At 45.1% G+C, this 24,300-nt stretch overlaps 1 protein-coding gene across 3 annotated transcripts in view; it reads right to left on the bottom strand.

Annotated features, from left to right (window-relative positions):
- Positions 1-24,300, bottom strand: part of LOC126278983 (receptor-type guanylate cyclase Gyc76C-like) — a 638,621-nt gene that overhangs the window by 355,569 nt on the left and 258,752 nt on the right. The window contains exon 1 of one of the 3 annotated variants that reach the window (XM_049979290.1): positions 2,791-2,958. The exons of the other annotated variants lie outside the window; for them this stretch is intronic. The gene's annotated coding sequence lies outside the window, so the exon portion shown is untranslated. Of the gene's footprint in view, positions 1-2,790; positions 2,959-24,300 lie in introns of those variants that run through there. 3 annotated transcript variants of the gene reach the window in all.

Raw genomic sequence — 24,300 nt, 5'->3', positions numbered from 1 at the left:
GTTTCGCTGAATGGTTCGCAAGTTGACACTTGTTGATGCCCCACACTGAAGCCTGGAGAAATTTTTCGAAGGGCTGCACTTCTGTCACGCTGAACGATTCTCTTCAGTTGTCGCTGGTCCCGTTCTTGCAGGTTCTTTTTCCGCCCACAGCGATGTCGGAGATTTGATGTTTTACCGTATTCCCGATATTCATGGCACACTCGTGAAATGATCGTACGGGAAAATCCTCGCTTCATCACTACATCGGAAATGCTGTGTGCCATCGCTCGTGCGACGACTACAACAACAGTTTCAAACTCAAATCTTGGTAACCTGCCATTGTAGCAGCAGTAACCGGTCTAACAACCGCGCCAGACTCCTGTTGTCTTACATAGGCTTTGCCGACCGCAGCGCCGTATTCTGCCTGTTACAATATCTCTGCATTTGTTTACGCGAGCCTATACCAGTTTCTTTGGCGCTTCAGTGTATGACCCGACAGAGTGGCCCCCTCGAGCACACACAAGACACCTAGGTATGTCAAGTGACTACTGTTTACCCTGTCTTCCATCTTTTTGTTATTTTTAGGCATCGGGTTACACAACTGGTATCATATTCGGTTTTGAGTTCCTGCAAAGTCATCATCATATGCTCTGTTTAAAAAGAGAAAACAAAGTGGAAGTGAATAGCATCAAAATTGAGGACGACGAAGTAAGCGAAGTGAGAGCATTCTTATTTTGTTCAAAGGAAAGCATAATTTATAGTATATGCATTAGGTAATTAAGAATTGTAAGATCTCCAAGGCTAAGTCACATACAAAGTGAGTAGAAATGTTCAGTTTTATACCCTATACCGACAAGACCAGATTGGTGGGAACTGCAAATTAGTACCAACTGCAGTCGTAAATTTTACGAGCCTTCAGTAATCTAGGGTTAATTGTAGTGTAGTAATGAATGGTATGCAGCAGACTTTTGCTACGGTTCTCTTCAACTTTAGAGCAATATCAAACAGCCAGATGCAAAAAAGAAGCGAAAGAAAAAGCTCCAAAACAACCATACTAACTCTGCTTAACGTTCAATTATTTTTTTCCTATTTACCTAAAAGAGTCTTTTGAAATACGATTGGTACCAGAGGTTTTCCGCCAAAGGCAGATTTACTTCAGTAAAGTTATTTCTCCTGCTATTCTTCTTACCGCTAGCTTTAGAGTTGTAAATGTTTACACCTCTCATTATCTTCTCCGTTACTGCTGTTAAAAGAGTGTGAACAATGTTCTCAGGCGAACTGTAGATCCCATACGCACAAATTACCTCCTTACAAGTGATGGGTTACACCAACTAATGTTAACAACCGACCCGAAGGAAAGCGGTGTGAGGCTAGATATTGCTTATTGGTACAGTACTGGCCATTAAAATTTCTACACCAAGAAGAAAATACAGATAACAGACGGGTATTCATTGGACAAATATGATATACTAGAACTGAGATGTGACTACATTTTCACGCAATTTGGGTGCATAGATCCTGAGAAATCAGTACGCAGAACAACCACCTCTGGCCGTAATAACGGCCTTGATACGCCTGGGCATTGAGTCAAACAGATCTTGGATGGCGTGTACAGGTACAAATGTCCATGCAGCTTCAACGCAATACCACAGTTCATCAAGAGTAGTGACTGGCGTATTGTGACGAGCCAGTTGCTCGGCCACCATTGACGAGACGTTTTCAGTTGGTGAGAGAACTGGAGAATGTGCTGGCCAGGGCAGCAGTCGAACATTTTCTGTATCCAGAAAGGCCCGTACAGGAGCAGCAATATGCGGTTGTGGATTCTCCTGATGAAATGTAGGGTTTCGTAAGAATCAGATGAAGGGTAGAGCCACGGGTCGTAACACATCTGAAATGTAACGTCCACTGTTCAAAGTGCCGTCAATGAGAACAAGAAGTGAGCGAGACGTGTAAACAATGGCACCCCATACCATCACGCCGGATGATACACCAGTATGCCGATGACGAATACACGCTTCCAATGTGTGTTCACCGCGATGTCGCCAAACACCGATGCGACCGTCATGATGTTGTAAACAGAACATGGATTCATCCGAAAAATGACGTTTTGCCATTCGTGCACCTAGGTTCGTCGTTGAGCACACCATCGCACGCGCTCCTGTCTGTGATGTAGCATCGAGGGTAACCGCAGTCATGGTCTCCCAGTTGATACTCCATGCTGCTGCAAACGTCGTCGAACTGTTCGTGCAGATGGTTGTTGTCTTGCAAACGTCTCCGTCTGTTGTCTCAGGTATCGAGACGTGGCTGCACGATCCGTTACCGAAATGCGTATAAGATGCCTGTCATCTCGACTGCTAGTGATACAAGGCCGTTGGGATCCAGCACGGCGTTCCGTATTACCCTCTTGAACCCACCGATTCCATATTCTGCTAACGGTCATTGGATCTAGACCAACGCGAGCAGCAGTGTCGCGACACGATATACCGCATTAGCGGCAGGCTACAATCGGACCTTTATCAAAGTCGGAAACGTGATGGTACGCATTTCTCCTCCTTACACGAGGTATCACAACAACGTTTCACCAGGCAACGCCGGTCAACTGCTGTTTGTGTATGAGAAATCGGTTGGAAACTTTCTTCATGTCAGCACGTTGTAGGTGTCGCCACCGCCGCCAAGCTTAAGTGAATGGTCAGAAAAGCTAATTATTTGCATGTCACAGCATCTTCTTCCTGTCGGTTAAATTTCGCGTATGTAGCACGTCATCTTCGTGGTGCAGCAATTTTAATGGCCAGTAGTGTAGTTCGCACTAACCTGAACAAGCAGGACCGCCGCGCTATACAGGTCATGCTGTGGACTTCTCGGTCAGTTGTTGAGCGTCTACGTCACGGTCACGGGGCCAGGCTCAGTTCTCCAGTTTGTCGTGCGATCCAGCAAGTGCCGCTTGGAGCCCATCGTCAGCGCCTCCAGGCCGAGACTTGGGTCGGCGACTGCGCGCCAGGCGGAGCGCTCAAGTTTGCAGAGTTGGAGCGACGCACTGGCCTTGCTGGCAGCAGACGAGATACGTTATCAGCGGGCAAACTCACCAGAGTCAACAGGTACAAGGCTGCGCTGCGCCGCGGCGGCGGCCGTGGCGACGCAGCCGTCAAAGGCCTTTCCTCTTACCAATACGAGACACATACTGCCTGCGGTGCCGGGCAAGATTGTTACATTCTCGCGCAGGACCGGCGTTCGTATTTCACACCTTCGATGTGAAAAGGGTTGAAGAAGATTGTCAGGTTAATTTCGTGTTCCGTTTGTGGCGTGGTTAAGTACTGGTTCCCACCACACTGCGTAGTATCCTGGTTAGATATTGACAAAATTGCAGAAAAAAATGGTTCAAATGGCTCTGAGCACTATGGGACTTAACATCTATGGTCATCAGTCCCCTAGAACTTAAAACTAGTTAAACCTAACTAACCTAAGGATAGCACACAACACCCAGTCATCACGAGGCAGAGAAAATCCCTGGCCCCGCCGGGAATCGAACCCGGGAACCCGGGCGTGGGAAGCGAGAACGCTACCGCACGACCACGAGCTGCGGACAAAATTGCAGAAGAAATCGGTTTTCAGAAAATATGTTGAACATGGGAGGGATAGGTTGCTGTGCGAGTTCAGTAACCTACGAGATACGAAAAATCTATAGCCCTAACGAAAATTAAGAACAGATTTTTGATAGGCGTGGAGATGCTAAAGACACAAATAACATATACGAATTTCAGACCCCTTAGGGGTCCGCCGGCTCTTTCTAGGGGCTCCGCGGCCACCTTTCACCAAATCGTGTAAAATAATGATTAAAATTATTGAATAAAAACTTGAAAATCTAATTCATTACTATTTTTTCGTGTGGAAATCTTGTGTACTTTTACCTCAGGTCGTATTCCCAAGCAGCCTTTGCGGTTCCTAAGTGAGAACGCATACACAGTTTAGTGCCGGAGAATGCGGCTTCTCTGATCGACTGTTCAGCAACAATACGGGGGTCGTTTGTGCGTCGGCTCACGGCGCTAGATACGCGGAAACCTTTTACGCATGCGCGGAGTGAGATTTCTCGACCAATCACAGCGCTCGCTGGCACGTATGCGGCCCCAGGAATCATTAAATGTTGAACTTGCCTTGTCAGTGCACTACCTGTTTCATAAGTCGATTTTTCACCAGTTTATAACTTCTAATATGGGTCAGTGGCTGAAGTCAGAATCACTGAAGAAGGCTGCAGTTTCTCCATGGCCTTCACAACAAGAGAAATTTCCAGTTGAAATGAATGAGGAGGGAGAACGACCAAAGGAAGACTACATACGTTTGAACATTTTTCTTCGGATTTCACGAAAACACACACACACACACACACACACACACTCACACACACTCACACACACTCACACACACGTCTGTTACCAAATATGTTTGCTCCTTAGACAACAGCAGCCAAACAGTGGAAGTGAACAGACCATGAGCGGCAACTTGTCAACAGCGAACTATTTGGACGTGACGTTGATTGCTCTTGGAGGAAGAAAGCTCCATCGGGTGAAGTTTCAATTACCAAGTTATTTTAATCAGGCAATATTGTGTTTTCGACTGAAGAAGGGGTCCGCCAGGTGAAAATGTTGGGAGGCCCTGTTTTACGCTATTCTTGTGGGAGGCAGCCTTTAAATCCATACTGGATCGTAGCCGACAGCGTGAACATGTGACGGCTGTGTGCAAACTGTACTTCCCACCACAACGTCAAATGCGAACTAATTTAAATCAGAATATACAGGGTGTTTGGAAATTTCCGTTACAAACTTCTAGGACTTGTACAGGGGAATGGGTACATGATATTTTGAACAAGAACGCATGTCCAGAAACTTAACGTTTCCGTTCCACGACGGTTTTATTTCGGTTATTTAACTCTTCTACTTCGGTTTGAGGAATTGAATTAGGCGTGACACAGTACAGTTGTTAGATAGCATTTCGAAAAGCAACATCATGAAACACCCATTTATCCCTTAAGGCCATTTACTTCTATTAACCCTTCAACATTACGCGTTCACATTATTCCAAAGAAAAACAACCGGCACACTGTACGTACAGAAACGTACTAATGAGTTACAACAGAGGCTCGACATTGTTACAAACACTGCACCTACCAAGTATGTTCCGGTACACACTCTCCAACCCACCTGGCGTCTCTTCAATTCGTAGTCCAACTCCTGCCACCAGATCTTCCTCTGTCTCTACACGAGTCTCGCAAATTCGAACTTTGCATTAGACCCCACAAGTAGTAGTCAACAGGACTTATATTTGGCGATCGCGGCAGCCACGCGGTTGGACCACCTCGGCCTGTCCCTCTTTCAGCAAATCTGTTGAGATGTCTTCGAACCGCACGTTTCTGAGTGAGGTGGTCTTCCAACAAGCAAGACGTTAAGTGACAACAGGTGAACCTCTGAAATAGTACACGTCATCCTGTCTATCTTATTGCATACCGGGACAAGCAGCTCTGAGACTTTCCTGTTTCCCTCAGCAGACGTGGACGCGTAACACACCTGAATTGAAACTGGCGTAAAACGGAAACGGTACGTTTCCCGAACATTCCCCTCTATCAGACCAACAACGGGAATTTCCTTATACACTCTTCAGCCTTCCTAATGGACTTGTACACTGTGCAACTCTTTTTGCTTGGCAGTAGTGTTCTACCCGCTCTGTAACATAGTCTATTCCTGGTCGTCCTTGTGCGCTAATCCTGTTTCCTATCGTGGCCGCTAGGGAAAGTTTTAAGTTGGAGAAGTGATGTTTTTGCTCGGTTTGAAGATGATCGGCCATCATTCCTCTAATCATCCTATACGGATAGTGGTCGGAGTCGTATAGGGCGATTTGAAGGGCAAGTAATTTCCCACAGCGGCCACTGCCCTCCAATAGTATGGACAAACTTCTGAAAGTCGAGGCAGGAAGCAGCACCTTACAGAAGAGCTATGAGTGGGACAAGGAAATGGTAAAAGAAAATGACTTCATTACACTCCTTCGTCTAATTGGCTGGAAGGCCTAGACGTTAAATAATTTCGCAGAGCGGCCTGGAGATCGCGAAAACGAGGAATCGGCCAGCAGCACTCTTGGAGTCACGGTGGGCGGAGTTTGTGTTTTGAAGTCGTAACCATATTGGAGGAGTGGAGTTAGAGATCGTTCCGAAGTCAATAAGATTACTTTTCCTGTGCAGTACAGATACAAAGCTTTTGATATTGCGTTCTCATGCGCATGTGATGGTCTGCTGAGGCACTTTCTCGGCGAGTGTAGCGGATTGCAGAGTATCGACTAGTTTGGTAGGAACAGGACACATAGCGCAGCGTGGAACCATTAGCTAGCTGAAGATGGGGTTGGACAGAAGTGATGGGCTCGGCTAGGGTTAACTGACGCCTATAAATTTCAATTTTAACTATAATGTTTTTGTGCGATTTTTTTCCTATTGGCTTTGAGCAATAGGGGTCCTCGTGTCTACGCCGAGAGTATCGTGGAAATTTGTTAGGAGCCAGTTCGGATGAAATGTCTTGAACTGTTGGCCGTGAATGTATTCCAGTACTGTGGGTACATCACGAATTCATTCTGAATGTTTCTGGAATGTTCCACTCCGTCTTCAAGCCACGAGTGGCCTACCGGGACCATCCGACCGCCGTGTCATCCTCAGAGGAGGATGCGGATAGGAGGGGCGTGGGATCAGCACACCGCTCTCCCCGTCGTTATGATGGTATTCTTGACCGAAGCCGCTACTATTCGGTCGAGTAGCTCCTCAATTGGCATCACGAGGCTGAGTGCACTCCGGAAAATGGCAACAGCGCAAGGCCGCCTGGATGGTCACCCATCCAAGTGCCGACCACGCCCGACAGCACTTAACTTCGGTGATCTCACTTCTGGAATGTTCCAGGGTTTTCAATTGTTGAACTTGAAATAGTGGCAAGTAGTGGGAAGTTTAACCTATGCTGCGGAGCAAAGCGAAGCTCGCGACAGTTATTTCACACCCCTGCAACGGAAGCTCCGAATGTCAGTCTAAAGGAATGTTTCACCCTCATTTTGTCATTACACACCCTCAGTCGTGTGCCTCACGCTCGACAATAGGAGTGTTCGGCAGTTGCAACACCGTCGCCAGAACTTAACGCCCGTCGCTACGGGTGAGATGCGGCGACAAGTGCAAGAGCGGCTGCAGCGTCGACGGAGGTCGCGGCCGTCGGAAGCAGCGGCGCGAGTCGTGTCCCCGCACGCGCAGGCGCAGCAGGGAGGCGCGTTATTTACGGAAGGCAAACAGCCAGAGTCAACAGGTGGCCGCCCTCAGCCGAGGTCGCGCGACACACTCCATCTCTGCGCCCGGCCGCCCGGCGCTGCATCAACAGGTTACGCAGCGGGACAGGGCCCGGTTATCTGTCACCCTACACAGCGCGAAGAAGGGACAGCAGAAAGGTGGAGGGAGTATACAGAGCGACTATACAAAGGCGATGTACTTGAGGACAATAATATGGAAATGGAAGAGGATGCAGATGAAGATGAAATGGGAGATACGATACTGCGTGAAGAGTTTGACAGAGCACTGAAAGACCTGAGTCCAAACAAGGCCCCAGGAGTAGACAACATTCCATTAGAACTACCGACATCCTTGGGAGAGCCAGTCCTGACAAAACTCTACCATCTGGTGAGCAAACTACATGAGACCGACGAAATACCCTCAGACTTCAAGAAGAATATAATAATTCCAATCCCAAAGAAAGCAGGTGTTGACAGATGCGAAAATTACCGAACTAGTAGTTTAATAAGTCACAGCTGCAACATACTAACGCGAATTCTTTACATACGAATGGAAAAACTGATAGAAGCCAATCTCGGGAAAGATCAGTTTGGATTCCGTCGAAATGTAGGATCACGTGTGGCAATACTGACCCTGCGACTTATCTTAGATTACGGAAAGGCAAACCTATGTTTCTAGTATTTGTAGACATAGAGAAAGCTTTTGCCTGTGTTAACTAGAATACTCCCTTTCAGGGGTAACATACAGGGAGCGAAAGGCTATTTACAATTTGTACAGAAAGCAGATGGCAGTTATAAGAGTCGAGGAGTATGAAAGGGAAGCAACATTGGGAAGGGAGTGAGACAGGGCTGTACCCTATCCCCGATGTTATTCAATCTGTATATTTAGCGAGCAATAAGGGAAACAAAAGAAAAGTTCGCAGTAGGTATTAATTTCCATGGAGAAGAAATAAAAACTTTGAGGTTCGCCGATGACATTGTAATTCCGTCAGAGACAGCAAAGGACTTGGAAGAGCAACTGAATGGAATGGACAGTGTCTTGAAAGGAGGATATAAGATGAACATCAACAAAACCAAAATGGGGATAATGGAATGTAGTCGAATTAAGTCGGGTGATGCTTAGGGAATTAGATAAGGAACTGAGACACTTAAAGTAGTAAAGGAGATTTGCTATTTGGGGAGCAAAATAACTGATGATGGTCGAAGTAGAGAGGATACAAAATATAGACTGGGAATGACAAGGAAAGTGTTTCTGAAGAAGAGAAATTTGTTGACATCTAGTATAGATGTGTCAGGAAGTCGTTTCTGAAAGTATTTGTATCGAGTGTAGCCTTGTATGGAAGTGAAACGTGGACAATAAATAGTTTAGACAAGAAGAGAATAGAAGCTTTCGAAATGTGGTGCTACAGAAGAATGCTGAAGATTAGATGGGTAGATCACATAACTAATGAGGAGTTTTTGAATAGAGTTGGGGAGAAGAGGAGCTTGTGGCACAACTTGACCAGAAGAAGGTATCAGTTGGTAGGACATGTTCTGATTCATCAAGGGATCACCAATTTAGTATTGGAGGGCAGCGTGGAGGGTAAAAATCGTAGAGGGAGACCAAGAGGTGAATACACTAAGCAGATTGAGAAGGATGTAGGCTGCAGTGGGTACTGGCAGATGAAGAAGCTTGCACAGGGTAGAGTAGCATGGAGAGTTGCATCAAACCAGTCTCAGGACTGAAGACAACAACAACAACAACAACAACAACCCAGCGCTAGGAAAAAAAAAGAGGAACAGGAAGGTTAGGGTTTCCCCTCCCGCTGAGGACGATACTTCATAGACGAAGTCCGATCGCGAGAAGACGGGGAACATGATCAGTCGCATCCTTTTCCTGCCATTTGGTTTAAGTGTGTTTGAGGAAGCAGTGAAGTCGTAAATCTGCATGGCCGATGGGGCGTTCAGTATCTTACCACTACAGCACCTCGCTCGATAACTATCTGGACCTGGACTTCTCTAAAGATACTGGCGCCGGCCGCGGTGGGCGTGCGGTTCTAGGCGCTTCAGTCCGGAACCGCGAGACTGCTACGGTCGCAGGTTCGAATCCTGCCTCCAGCATGGATGTGTGTGATGTCTTTAGGTTAGTTAGGTTTAAGTAGTTGTAAGTCTAGGGGACTGATAACCTCAGAAATTAAGTCCCATAGTGCTCAGAGCCATTTGAACCATTTGACACAAGGCGAAAAATAATTCAGTATAATATTAACGATCCTTCCGCCCCTCGCCTTTTAGACACACACACACACACACACACACACACTTCTGACATAATATAATGGAGATGCAGCAGGATGAACCTGTCATTCACTCATTCTTGACGTACACACCACGCAGACAAAACACAGCGACGGTCAGCATAAATTTTTTAACATACGCGAACCGGTTCGTCACCGATTAATCCCATCTGTCGTATGCTCAATATAAGATTTTTTATAGGTGTTAATGAAAATACATAGTCGCTGAAATGAAAATGTACTGTAATTGTAGTTTTTTAAAAATAATTTCTTACATTCTATAGGCTCCATATCCTAGACCGAGAACACAGCACAATGGTTAAGTTTAAATAACCTTTTCCGGCACCTTTATTTAAGTCCTCCACGGAATCCATGCTTCAGAGGAATGCCGGTTAGTCCTCCAACAGAGCAACGATTCCACACCTCTAAGCTCTGGCAAATTCTACGTCTGTGATAACCACCATGCTGACAAGTCATTAAACTTCTTTCCATATAGATACATTTTGGAGCATGGAAACAATTAACTTCTCCGGCAGATTTGGTAAAGTGTTCCTTTAACATCTATTGTTTTTATGAAAGTGTTAGGTTTGTATAATTGCTAAAGTGTCTTTTCAGTATACATCAAATGCGCAACGAATGTGTATACAATTGCGCTGTGGTCGTTTGAATCTGACAGGGGTTCCATCGGGTCCTGAAGCTACGTTCACTTTTAGCGATTTCAGCTGTCAACACCGGACTAATAGCTAAAGGGTGCACCGGAACTTCACCGACAAACTTCGGGAGGTGGTAGGACGGATCGAAAGAAGAAAACAGTTTCCAGTAAACGCGGGCTCCAAAATGAGCACTTGTCCAGTGGAAGACACGTGTTTAATAATAGCGTAGATGAACAGCTTCTCATAGCTTTAGATGCATGCATTTTAGAGTGCATGTTTACTGGCCTTTTCTTCTTGTTTAGGTCCATACTAGCACCTCTGAAAGTTTGTCAGTGGAGTTCTGGTTCACTCTATAATCTCGCCTCTGTAATGGTACAAGGATTAAACTGAGGCAATACTGGATTTTCCTTCTATGTGAGGAATTTTTGAAAAGTGCGCATTTATTCTGAAGAGCAGTTAAAGGAATATGATATATTAGGCTACAACACGTTCCAAAACACAAGGACTTGTAGACGATTATTAGGTTTCGTTACAGCTGTGCGTAGTTTCTGTTATCATACGACCTCGAAAATAATAGTGTGGAACAAGCAATTTCTTTTGATTTCTTAAACATCATGAGAGGTTTACGTCTTCCGTGTTTCTTTTCCTTTATTGTTATTTCATCCCCGCGCCCCATATGGTGGGGGGGGGGGGGGGGGCAGGAGGAAGGGGTAGGCGAGAGATGTCAGAGGTTACAAATTGTCACTCTTCGGGCACATGAGATTAAAATTTTTAAAAACGTAACAGAAAGGCTGGATGTTGAGATTGATAAAAATATACGTTTTGTACAATAAAAAGGCAGATAGTCAGTTGCAAAAGATAAAATACAAAAGGTTAATATGGTGACTAATTGCAATATAGACACTGATAAATAGAAAATGAGTGTCGCACACGAATATACAAAAACAGGTAGACAGTTGCATAAGGTAAAACGAAAAAACCGATGTGTTGGTAAATTAAAATAGATGCATAGATGACTGAGGAGAGGAGTGGATGTAGACTGCCGCACGGGATCAGCCGAGCGGTCTAAGGCGCTGCAATATTGGACTGTGCGGCTGATCCCGGCGGAGGTTCGAGTCCTCCCTCGGGCATGGGTGTGTGTATTTGTCTTTAGCATAATTTAGGTTAATTAGTGTGTAAGCTTAGGGACTGATGACCTTAGCAGTTAAGTACCATAAGATTTCACACACATTTGAACATTTTTGATGTAGCCTGCTGGGGATATGAGTATCATGGGAAAGTAGGTCATAAGCGGGGGTTTATAAAATGTGTGTGAATCCCTAATGGACCAAATTGCTGTGGTCATAGGTCCCTAGACTTACACACTATTTAAGCGAACTTAAAGTTATGCTAAGAACGACACACAGGCCCATGCCCGAGGGAGAACTCTAACCTCCGGCGGGAGGGGTGGGGGTTTATATGAGTAGATTATGGGATGAGGAATTGGGGAAGAGTGGAGAGGGATGCGATTCCGAACCAAGACTTATGAAGTGGGTGGAGGGGATTGCAGGGAAGGAAGCCCTAACAAGGGAAGGGCTGTAGGGATCCTAGATGTGGTAGGGCGGATTTCGTGGTCGGATAAGGGAAAGTGATTAAATCTTCATTGGAAGAGGACGTGGAGGATATGGAGGTGTTGTGTTGGTGAATGTGATGGTAGAAGCGCGGCAGAGCACAAGGATCAGAAAAACAGGGTGAAACTAGAGGGTGCGTAGTGTCGAGTTTACAGGTAACGTAGGATGTTCGGAGGTGTTCAAGATGGAAGAGTAGACTGGCTAACTTTATAAGTTGGCAGAGGATACAGGTGATGGAGAGTAAGCGGATTCGAAAGGCTAGCCGGCCGCTGTGGCCGAGTGGTTCTAGGCGCTAGTCTGGAACCGCGCCACCACTACGATCGCAGGTTCGAATCCTGCCTCGGGCATGGACCCTCAACAGTTAAGTCCCATAGTGCTCAGAGCCATTTGAACCATTTTTGAACCGAAAGGCTAGGTGGAGTGCATGGCGATCGAGTATCTGCAGTGAGTTATAAAAGGAGGGAGGAGTGGAAGGCCATGCCACATTTGCATAGAAGTCCTCCGGGCTCTAGATCAAGTGTCGTGTATTTGCTACTTTCTTTATTTAGTCAGTTGTGTCAGTGACAAATAAGAGTCCCGTTTGACTCTTCTGTGTTTTCTGCCGTGATATCTTTGAAATGGAGTACATCTCCGCAGAATTCTGAGAGTCTGTGTAGATAGCACGAGACAAAGACCATTCAGACGAATACACGTGTCGAAAGGCGGAGTAAAAGCAGAATAACACAGACGGCTGGGGACCCTCTGCATAGCAACTGGTCGCTGCAGCAGAACAGGGGACGCTATGTTCGTCAGACGGCCTCGCAAAGCGTGGCGCCTGCATAAATATACCGTCTGACGGAACTAAGGAGAACGGCAGCAAGCGCTGCGCTTCCCTGCTGGCAACAAGTGGTAAACACACTGTGCAGAAAGACGGCTCTGTCTCCCACCGCCAACAACAGCAGATCACGTGATCAACGGCACGTGTCTCGCGGAGGACAACACGGAATTAACATCCTGCGCGCATTTGCTGCCCGATTGTACTCGCAGTTTTCACTATCTCGTGTTATCTCCTTGAGGCCAATAGTTTTCGAGCATTGTTTCTCTTACCCTCTCGTGTATTATTGGCTGATAGTAATATCTCAACAAGAGAGTCATTATCTATATCAGTTCGGGAAGCAATATCAGCTGCACTGAGTTCTTGTTCGACACAACATTTGTAATGCAGATAGGAGCGCTGTTATTTATTGTGGCAATATTGACTAATACTTTGTCGATACGGTGAGTGTTTCCTGTGTTTCAGGTGTAGATTGACTTTGTACATCTATACCAATATAATCACTTCCCTGATCGAGACTCGTAATCTATAGCAGCATCTCCCTATATGTGTTGACCACTTTAACTTTCTGAATTAACCTGGTACTTTTCTTCAGTATACCTAAACACTCAAAAGGACTCCTTTAGTCTGACAGTGCTAGTAATGACAGGATGATATAATATACAGGGTGTTACAAAAAGGTACGGCCAAACTTTCAGGGAACATTCCTCACACACAAATAAAGAAAAGATGTTACGTGGGCATGTGTCCGGAAACGCTTAGTTTCCATGTTAGAGCTCATTTTAGTTTCGTCAGTATGTGCTGTACTATAGTTCACCGCCCAAAAAAAAAAAAAAAAAAAAAAAAAGGTTCAAATGGCTCTGAGCACTATGGGACTTAACAGCTCTGGTCATCAGTCCCCTAGAACTTAGAACTACTTAAACCTAACTAACCTAAGGACATCACACACATCCATGCCCGAGGCAGGATTCGAACCTGCGACCGTAGCAGTCGCACGGTTCCGTACTGCGGGCCTAGAACCGCGAGACAACCGCGGCCGGCGATTCACCGCCAATGGCCAAATTGAAGGAAGGTAATGTTGACTTCGGTGCTTGTGTTGACATACTACTCATTGCTCCACAGTACTAGCATCAAGCACATCAGTGCGTAGCATCAACAGGTTAGTGTTCATCACGAACGGCGTCTTAGGGAGCACGGAACATTCCAGCCTCATACTCGCGACTGGGGAAGACCTAGAACGACGAGGACACCTGCAATGCACGAGGCAATCCTTCGTGCAGTTGACGATAACCCTAATGTTAGCGTCAGAGAAGTTGCTGCTGTACAAGGTAACGTTGACCACGTCACTGTATGGAGAGTGCTAGGGGAGAACCAGTTGTTTCCGTACCATGTACAGCGTGTGCAGGCACTATCAGCAGCTGATTCGCCTCCACGGGTACACTTCTGCGAATGGTTCATCCAACAATGTGTCAATCCTCATTTCAGTGCAAATGTTCTCATGGCTTCAGTCCAACGTGATCAAACTCTCAATTTTTACAATCAACCTGTGTGGGCTGACGAGAATCCGCACACAATTGTGCAATCATTTCATCAACACAGATTTTCTGTGAATGTTTGGGCAGGCATTGTTGGTGATGTCTTGATTGGGACCCATGTTCTTCCACCTACGCTCAATGGAGCACGTTATCATGATTTCATACGGGATATTCTACCTGTGCTGCTAGAACATGTGCCTTTACAAGTACGACACAACATGTGGTTCATGCATGACGGAGCTCCTACACATTTCAGTCGAAGTGTTCGTACGCTTCTCAACAACAGATTCGGTGACCGATGGATTGGTAGAGGCGGACCAATTCCATGGCCTCCACGCGCTCCTGACCTCAACCCTCTTGACTTTGATCTATGGGGGCATTTGAAAGCTCTTGTCTACGCAACCCCGGTACCAAATGTGCAGGCTCTTTGTGCTCGTATTGTGGACGGCTGTGATACAATACGCCATTCTCCAGGGCTGCATCAGCGCATTAGGGACTCCGTGCGACGGAGGGTGGATGCATGTATCCTCGCTAACGGAGGACATTTTGAACATTTCCTGTAACAAAGTGTTTGAAGTCACGCTGGTACGTTCTGTTGCTGTGTGTTTCCATGATTGATGTGATTTGAAGAGAAATAATAAAATGAGCTCTAACATGGAAAGTAAGCTTTTCCGGACACATGTCCACATAACATATTTTCTTTCTTTGTGTATGAGGAATGTTTCCTGAAAGTTTGGCCGTACCTTTTTGTAACACCCTGTATATACTGGCCGTATTCCAATTTTTTTTTTATAAAAATACAAGTTTTCTTTATTTATAATCACATATCACACACAGAGTTGCAATTTTGAGTGCAGCAGTGAAAGCGTTAAAATGCATTGGTTAGTTAGCTTTACATTTCATAAAAGGTTTCATAAAAATCTTCAATATCTGTGCTTTCGTCCACAGCCAGTGAAAACCAAACTAAATCTTCGCTCACAGTCTTTAGCTGGTCTGCAAGTGCGTCACTAATTAAATCAATGCATCGCGCTATAGTCCTCCTTGACAACGAAATGCTCTCAAATTTGGTTTTAACCTCAGGACACAATACACTTGCACACTCTACCATGCACTGTTTAATAAACTCGCCATCCGAAAAAGGTTTGTTTCGGGTAGCAAGGTTATAGGCTACCATGAAACTTGCTTCTGTAGCACTATTTTGAAGCGGTGTTTGCTTCGTAAATAACACTTGTTGCTTCTTCAAGAGTTTCACGAACTCCGCTGCTTTTATTTTTCGTTCTTCATCTGAAAGTTTGCAACCAAATTCACTGTGTTTTGTTTCGTGATGTCGTTTCAGATTGTACTCCTTGAATACGGCAACTGTATCATGGCATAGTAAGCATGCGGCTTTATTTCCTGCATCAGTAAAGAAATATTTGGTCGTCCAGTCTTGATTAAACACACGGCACTTACCACCGACTTTACGCTTCTTCTTACGTGTCATGATTACACTGAAGGGTGTTGCAAAAAGGTACTGCCAAACTTGCAGGAAACATTCCTCACACACAAAGAAAGAAAATATGTGTCCGGAAACGCTTACTTTCCATGTTAGAGCTCATTTTATCACTTCTCTTCTAATCACATTAATCATGAAATGGAAACACTCAGAAACAGAACGTACCAGCGTGACTTCAAACACTTTGTTACAGGAAATGTTCAAAATGTCCTCCGTTAGCGAGGATACATGCATCCACCCTCCGTCGCACGGAATCCCTGATGCGCTGATGCAGCCCTGGAGAATGGCATATTGTGTCACAGCCGTCCACAATACGAGCACGAAGAGTCTCTACATTTGGTACCGGGGTTGCGTAGGCAAGAGCTTTCAAATGCCCCCATAAATGAAAGCCAAGAGGGTTGAGGTCAGGAGAGCGTGGAGGCCATGGAATTGGTCTGCCTCAACCAATCCATCGGTCACTAAATCTGTTGTTGAGAAGCGCACGAACACTTAAACTGAAATGTACAGCAGCTCCATTGTGCATGAACTATATGTTGTGTCGTACTTGTAAAGGCACATATTCTAGCAGCACAGGTAGAGTATCCCGTATGAAATCATGATAACGTGCTCCATTGAGCGTAGGTGGACGAAACTAAAATGAGCTATGGAAATTAAGTGTTTCCGGAAACATGACAACGTAACATCTTTTCTTTATTTGTGTGTGAGGAATGTTTCCTGAAAGTCTGAACGTAACTTTTTGTAACACCATATATATTACGTTGTACTGCTGCACAGTCTAAACACAAGTAAACCACCAGAAAAAGAAGAAAATTTCTCTGAACGTCGTACTATTCACTCGGCGCGGGAGAAATACAGCGCTCCCCTCAGCCACCGCGTGGAGCATAAATTTGCGCGAACAGCAGGATTCACAGTGTTTTTTTTTTTTCGTGCCCGTGGTGGCTGATGGTAGTGCTCCCATAATCCACTGCGGCCACATGCAGCTAAGTTGGTTGCGTGACCGTAGAGACATCTGTCGGTAGTACGCACTACCAAGTAGCGCAGACGCTCACGGATTTTTTTAGTTGGGCGAGGAAGGGAAATTTAGTTTTTCCTATGATTTTTGTAAATGTCTTGGTGGGCCACACAAAACCAAACCGCGGGCCACATGGGGCCCGCGGGCCCCTATTTGCCCACCCATGATCTAGGATGATGTAGTCGAATAGGATGTTGTTGTTGTTGTTGTTGTTGAGGTCTTCAGTCCTGAGATTGGTTTGATGCAGCTCTCCATGCTACTCTTCGTGTGCAAGCTTCTTCATCTCCCAGTACTTACTGCAGCCTACATCCTTCTGAATCTGCTTAGTGTATTCATCTCTTGGTCTCCCTCTACGATTTTTATCCTCCACACTGCCCTCCAATACTAAATTGGTGATCCCTTGATGCCTCAGAACAGCTCCTACCCACCGATCCCTTCTTATAGTCAAGCTGCGCCACAAACTCCTCTTCTCCCCAATTCCTTCCAGTACCTCCTCATTAGTTATGTGATCTACCCATCTAATCTTCAGCATTTCTTCTGTAGCACCACATTTCAAAAGCTTCTATTCTCTTCTTGTCCAAACTAGTTATCGTCCATGTTTCACTTCCATACATGGCTACACTCCATACAAATATCCTCTCTACTTCGACCATCATCAGTTACTTTTCTCCCCAAATAGCAAAATTCCTTTACTACTTTAAGTGTCTCAGTTCCTTATCTAAATCCCACAGCATCACCCGACTTAATTCGACTTCCATTCCATTATCCTCGTTTTGCTTTTATTGATGTTCATCTCATATCCTCCTTTCAAGACACTGTCCATTCCGTTCAACTGCTCCTTTGCTGTCTCTGACAGAATTACGATGTCATCGGCGAACCTTAAAGTTTTTATTTCTTCTCCATGGATTCTAATACCTACTCCGAATTTTTCTTTTGTTTCCTTTACTGCTTGCTCAATATACAGATTGAACAACATCGGGGATAGGCTACAACCCTGTCTCACTCCCTTTCCAACCACTGCCTCCCTTTCATGCCCCTCGACTTTTATAACTGCGATCTGGTTTCTGTACAAATTGTAAATAGCATTTCGCTCCCTTTATTTTACCCCTGCCACCTTCAGAATTTGAAAGAGAGTAGGATAGGTCACAGTAAATAGCAACAGGTGTTATTTTGTTATTTAATACTTGTGCAAGTTGTGTCGTATGTAAACGAGGTGAACACCTGTTGGGAAGTAGCATGTTGCGTGGTGACTGGCAACTCTGGTGGCAGAGTGGTGGCCCCCAGGTAGTCACGGAGCGACGAGTGTTTCGAGTGCGCAAGAAGTCGGCGCGCGATAAAGCACTTGACGGAGCCACTCGAGCTGGAGGGCCAGTCCGCCAGATTGCAAGGACACTGCCTGGAGAGTCGAGAGCGCCCCACCTGTCTGCCACTAGCGCAGCCGCTTCCCAGCCGGCGCGGTGTTCACACTCTCTCCAGTACTGTTGCGGCTCTTCAGATCAGAGCCGCAAGTGTGGATGGACCAATGAGCAAAGGGGCACTGGTGCAGCTACACTTGTCGTTTGATAACAGACACCTCTCTCAATTACGACTGCTGTTTGGACATTGGTCAGCAGAATAAAACACTCTTCTGAAGGTATCAATGAATGAAGTACTGACTTTTAGAAATAAAGAGTCCTCTGCTATTACCAGGTGAGTGGACCACTCAGGCAGCACTCGATAACATCTGTGGACTCTAAAATTGCTCGTTCGTTTCTGGACTTCTATCTTTCGCATAACACATCAGTTCATTACTTTTTATCCAAGTATATGACGCCATCTACCGTATATACACCACTGGCCATTAAAATTGCTACACCAATAGAAATGCAGATGATAAACGGGTATTCATTCGACACATATATTATACTAGAACTGACATGTGATTGCATTTTCACGCAATCTGTACCAAGAACAACCACCTCTAGCCGTAATAATGGCCTTCATACGTCTGGGCATTGAGTCAATGGCTCAAATGGCTCTGAGCACTATGGGACTTAACATCTGTGGTCATCAGTCCCCTATAACTTAGAACTACTTAAACCTAACTAACCTAAGGACATCACACACTTCCATGTCCGGCGCAGGATTCGAACCTGCGACCGTAGCGGTCACGCAGTTCCAGACTGAGGCGCCTAGAACCGCACGGCCACACCGGCCGCTGCATTGAGTCAATCACAGATTGGATGGCGTGTATAGATACAGCTGCCCATGCAACTTCAACACGATACCACAGTTCATCAAGGGTAGTGACTGGCGCATTGTGACTAGGAAGTTGCTCGGCCACCATTGACCAGACGTTTTCAGTTGGTCAGAGATGTGGAGCTGTCGATCATTTTCTGTATCCAGAAAGGCCAGTACAGTACTAGCAACATGCGGTCGTGCACTATCCTACTGAAATGTAGGGTTTCGCAGGGATCGAATGAAGGCTGGAGCCACGGGTCGTAACACATCTGAAATGTAACGTTCACTGTTCAATGTGCCGTCAGTGCGAACAAGAGGTGACCGAGACGTGTAACCAATGGCACCCCCATACCATCACGCTGGGTGATACGCCAGTATGGCGATGACGAATACACGCTTCCCATGTGCGTATACCACTATGTCGCCAAAGGAATAAATGACGTTTTGCCATTCGTGCACCCAGGTTCGTCGTTGAGTACACCATCGCAGGCGCTCCTGTCTGTGGTGCAACGTCAAGGGTAACCACAGCCGTGGTCTCCGAGCTGATAGTCCATGATGCTGCAAACGTCGTCGAACTTTTCGTGTAGGTGCTTGTTGTCTTGCGAACGTCCCCATCTGTTGACTCAGAGATCGAGACGTGGTTACAACCATGCTGATAAGATGCCTGTCATCTCGACTGCTAGTGATACGAGGTCGTTGGGATCCAGTACGACGTTCCGTATTACTCTCCTGACCCACCGATTCCATATTCTGGTAACAGTCATTGGATGTCGGCCAACGCGAGCAGCAATGTCGCGATACGATAAACCGCAATCGCGATAGGCTACAATCCGACCTTTATCAAAGTCGGAAACGTGATGGTAAGCATTTCTCCTCCTTACACGAGTCATCAAAACATCGTTTCACCAGGCAACGCCGGTCAACTGCTGTTTGTGTAGGAGAAATGGTTGGAAACTTTCCTCATGTCAGCACGTCGTAGGTGACGCCGCCGGCGCCAGGCTTGTGTGAATGTTCTGAAAAGCTAATCATTTGTATGTCACAGCATCTTCTTCCTGTCGATTAAATTTCGCGTCTGTAGCACGTCATCTTGGTGGTGTAGCAGTTTTAATGGCCAGTAGTTTAACTTAACTAATTCCACCCGAACAGGCCGTGAAGGCCCATCGGTACCGACCGGCCGCCGTGTCATTCTCAGTCCACAGTCGTCCCAGGAGGGGCATGTCGTACGCACACCGCTCTCCCATACGTATGTCAGTTTACGAGACCGGAGCCGCTATTTCTCAGTCAACTAGCTCCTCCGTTTGCCTCACCGGAGCTGAGTGCACCCCGCTTGCCAACAATGCTCGGCAATTCAGATGGTCACCCATCCAAGTGCTAGCCCAGCCCGACAGCGCTTAACTTCAGTGGTCTGACAGGAACCAGTGTTACCACTGTGGCGAGGCCTCAGTCTATGTATGATAGAGGGGGACTTGGTAATAAAGTTTCCATAAGGAGCCTATGTTCAGAATTGTACTGTTTCGATAAAAAATGAGCTTCGGATAAAAAACAGGACAAAAAATAACGATCTTATAGTTACCATTTGGATAGTTAAAACAATAAAATGTTTTCTGATACAACTTCTCAGTATTTATCAGTATTACATGGTGTATTATAAAGCCTGCATTAGGAAAGAACAGGTTTAATCTGTAACAGCAAAAAGGACCGGTCATCTTTCACATGAACAATGTTTTCCAATGTCCAGACACGGAGATAATACTCTCTAATGAATTCTTTGCTGTTTATACTGATCTGTTTCGTAATGCCGAAAATACTTTTCGGATCCGTGTTGTTTTGGCAACCCTCATACTTGGCAGTGGCTACTCGACAGCAACAAACATTGAAACCGAATTACAGTACGGGCACAGTGTGCCAGTGTGACTTTCCGGCTGTCATTTGCTTGCAGCGAAAATTTGAGGTAGAGTGCAAAGGGTGGAGCGGACGATGGATTTTAATCTCTCGTAGAAATTTAGGTATTAAGACGAACTAAATGCTCAGACTGGACAGCGAAGACTTCTGGCATTCGGGTAAGTTCATTTATGGAAACCAGGATTGTCGTATGGGGACCTGACTCAAAGCTGCTGCTGCTGCTGACGATTATTGTAAATGAAATGGAACTCAACTACGTGGCTATCAGTCCCTCTATCCTCTCATGCCTTCCGAAGAATTAAGCACGACCCTTTTTTCTCCTCTCTTTGTTTAACTGCTTTGTACCAGGTACATGAAAGGACAAACCTTCTCACGGAGAAGTATTGTTCCACTTCATTCTCCACATAGTAAGGCCTTCGAATATTGAAATATTGTAGTGAATCATCCCCTGTAAAACGAAATATCAGCTGTAAATAAAATACCTTGCAAGAAAACTGAGCTGGACGGAGATTAGTAGGCACTTCTTTCACATTCGCATGTAACTATCAGGTGAGGCAAGCTGGAAGGTCCCACGGCCTTTTTTCAGAGAACGCAGCCGATGATTTGGGATGTTGCGTCACTACGTTTGTTTATAAAAATACTGTAATTTTAACTGGGGGAAAGGCAGGCGCATAGAGCTGAATGTCTCGGAATAACAAAACTTAATTTTAGACGTGGACAGGGAGAGACGCCAGAAATGTACGTCTACCCCGATACCGTTTTCTGCCATTAATTGGTCACGGCAGGAAAGAGAAATAATACATCAGCTCTTCCAAATATAGTCTCTCTTACGACAGCATTTGTTTACACAAGGTATTTATGTTTCAAATTAGCTATTGAGAAATTCGTTACAATAATACTGAAGAGGTATCATCGGTCATTGTTTTTGTGCGGTACTCTGATATCATCACCAAATACAAGTAACCATAAACTCTGGATTCGTATATCTGAGAAGTCCCCGGTTATTGTTATATCTAAGTACATCGAATAACAAAAATGAACAAGTGGCACCGTACTTACGCCAAGGAAGATCTCTGGAGACAACTCACCTGCAACAAAAAGCAATGTATCAAATATGGCAAGAATGAAAAACAAGTGATGAACGGTAAAAATTATGAACATTCGTGACAACTGGAAAAATTAAGTGTCTTTTTACGACAGTCACCCAATGAATGCAAAGAGTTACTCTTATTTATATCTACGATGATGATGATGTTTGGTTTTTTGGGGCGCTCAACTGCGCGGTTATCAGCGCCCGTACAAATTCCCAACCTTTACTCAGTCCAATCTAGCCACTGTCACGAATGATTATGATGAAATGACAAGGACAACACAAACATCCAATCCCCGGGCAGAGAAAATCCCTGGCCCGACCGGGAATCGAACCCGGAACCCCGTAATCCAGAAGCAGCAACGCTAGCCACGTTTTTAAAATTTTTTTTTATTATTATTACAGAGAGCACGCAGCCCTCTGACCAAACACTCTGAGCTACCGTGCCGGCATCCACTAGACCACGAGCTGCGAGCATTTATATCTACGACTATATTCCGGAAGTTGTTTTACGGTATGTTACACAGGTCACTTCGTATACCATTGTAATTTTCCCCCTTCCCGTTGCATTTGGAAGGAAGATCGTCATTAAGCGAGATACAACATTCAGGAGGACGGGAGCTCAATTCTTCTACTGTCTTTAATCGATTAATTGTCGGAATAATGGCTCTGGAAAGGAGACAGACAATTCTGGCCTTCAATCCTTTCCTAATCCAATGTTCTTCTCAGTCTCTAATGGAGTCTTTAACATGAGGTTGGACATTAATCGTATCTTTCCCTTTTTGTCACTGCGACCAGAAGTAACCTTACGTGTGTTCTCAACTTTTTCTGATTTTATCACCATGATCATATCGCGTGATAAATGTGAGAGGAAGTAATATGTTGCTTTCTTCTTATTATTGGTAAAATCTCTGAAACATTCCATCATAGATCACATTAGAATCACTTATTGGAGGAAACGTAACTTGCTCTTAGATAAATTATATACACGTCACTTTTTAAATAACTTATTAACCGAGACAGAAGGCCAAACATAATTTAAAGTAACATAGTTCTCTCATCTCTCTCTCTCTCTCTCTCTCTCTCTCTCTCTCTCTCTCTCTCTCTCTCTCTCTCTCTCCCACCCTCTATCTCTTTCTCTCTCTCCCACCCTCCAACTCTTTCTTTTCTTCTTTCTCTGAAGCCATATTCTTAATTTCCTGAAAGCATTCGATGTAATTCCCCCCTATTCCCTAGACACAAAAACATGAAGTTATGGAGTATGTGGTGGGTTTCTGAACCTTCTAGCAGACCGAAATCAGCACATCGTTATGGACGAAGGGCCGTTACTGTCTGCTCGGAAAAGGTGCACTACTTGCAAATCTGCAAGGGGAGCAGGAAATAAGACTAAGATTTATGAAACTGAAAATATAATTTTGTCGTGAAATAAAGACAAAAATGAACATGAAAATGAAGATAATGTTCGAATGTGCACAGCTGTGAATCTGATTTTGATAAGATATTTGTATAAATGTTTCTTAAAATTTCTGCAACCAGTCGCCTTTTGTTTTGTTCTTCAATTTTTTTAATTATTCCATTACCGGTTTCGTCATAGTCAGATGGTACATTTATTAATTGTCTGCAGCAGCGTGGGAGTCGTGTAACTGTGGTAAAATGTATAAATGAAACATGTATTCTGGAAAACATAATGAATTTGTATGGCGTTAAAAGTGACAACTGACTTAAGACAACGAAAAGTTGGTAGGTCGCTTGGTTGATTTGGGAGACGGGACAAAACAGCGAGGTCCTCGCCCCTATCGGATTAGGGAAGGAAACCGACCATGCAGTTTGAAAGGAACCATCCCGGCATTCGCCTGAAGCGATTTAGGGAAATCACGGGAAACCTAAATCAGGATATCCGGACACGGGGCTGAACCATCGTCCTCCCTAAGGCGAGTCCAGTGTGCTAACCGCTGCGGTAAACAATGAAAAACGTGAGGACCTCCACATGAGTACTAAAAAAAAGTCCCATAAATTTAGGTCACACGATAAATCACACCAATTTAAAGGCTGTGGACTGAACTAAATATCTAGCAATTTCAAGTACGAATACCTGAAACTGGAACTGTAAAAAGAAAGGGCGTACCAAAGACTGCGTTTCATTGAGAGAGTACTTACGGGATTTAACAAATCTACTAATGAAATGGTCTGTTTGTCCTCTTCTGGAGTATTTCTACACGATGTCGGATCCATACCAGAAAGAACTGACAGAGGACCTCGACAAAGGTCAACGGAGGGCAGCTCGTCCTGTGTTACGCGAAAGAGTGGAGTGAGTGCCACGGATTTGATGCAGGAACTGGGTTGGCGGTCATTAAAAGTGTTTTTCGTTCCGGCGACGTCTATCCACAAAATTTCATTTTATTTACTTTCTCCTCGGATTGA

The sequence above is a fragment of the Schistocerca gregaria genome, chromosome 1, assembly GCF_023897955.1.
Source record: "Schistocerca gregaria isolate iqSchGreg1 chromosome 1, iqSchGreg1.2, whole genome shotgun sequence".
NCBI classification, from domain to species: Eukaryota; Metazoa; Arthropoda; class Insecta; order Orthoptera; family Acrididae; genus Schistocerca; species Schistocerca gregaria.
This window is presented reverse-complemented; position numbering and strand designations above follow the sequence as displayed.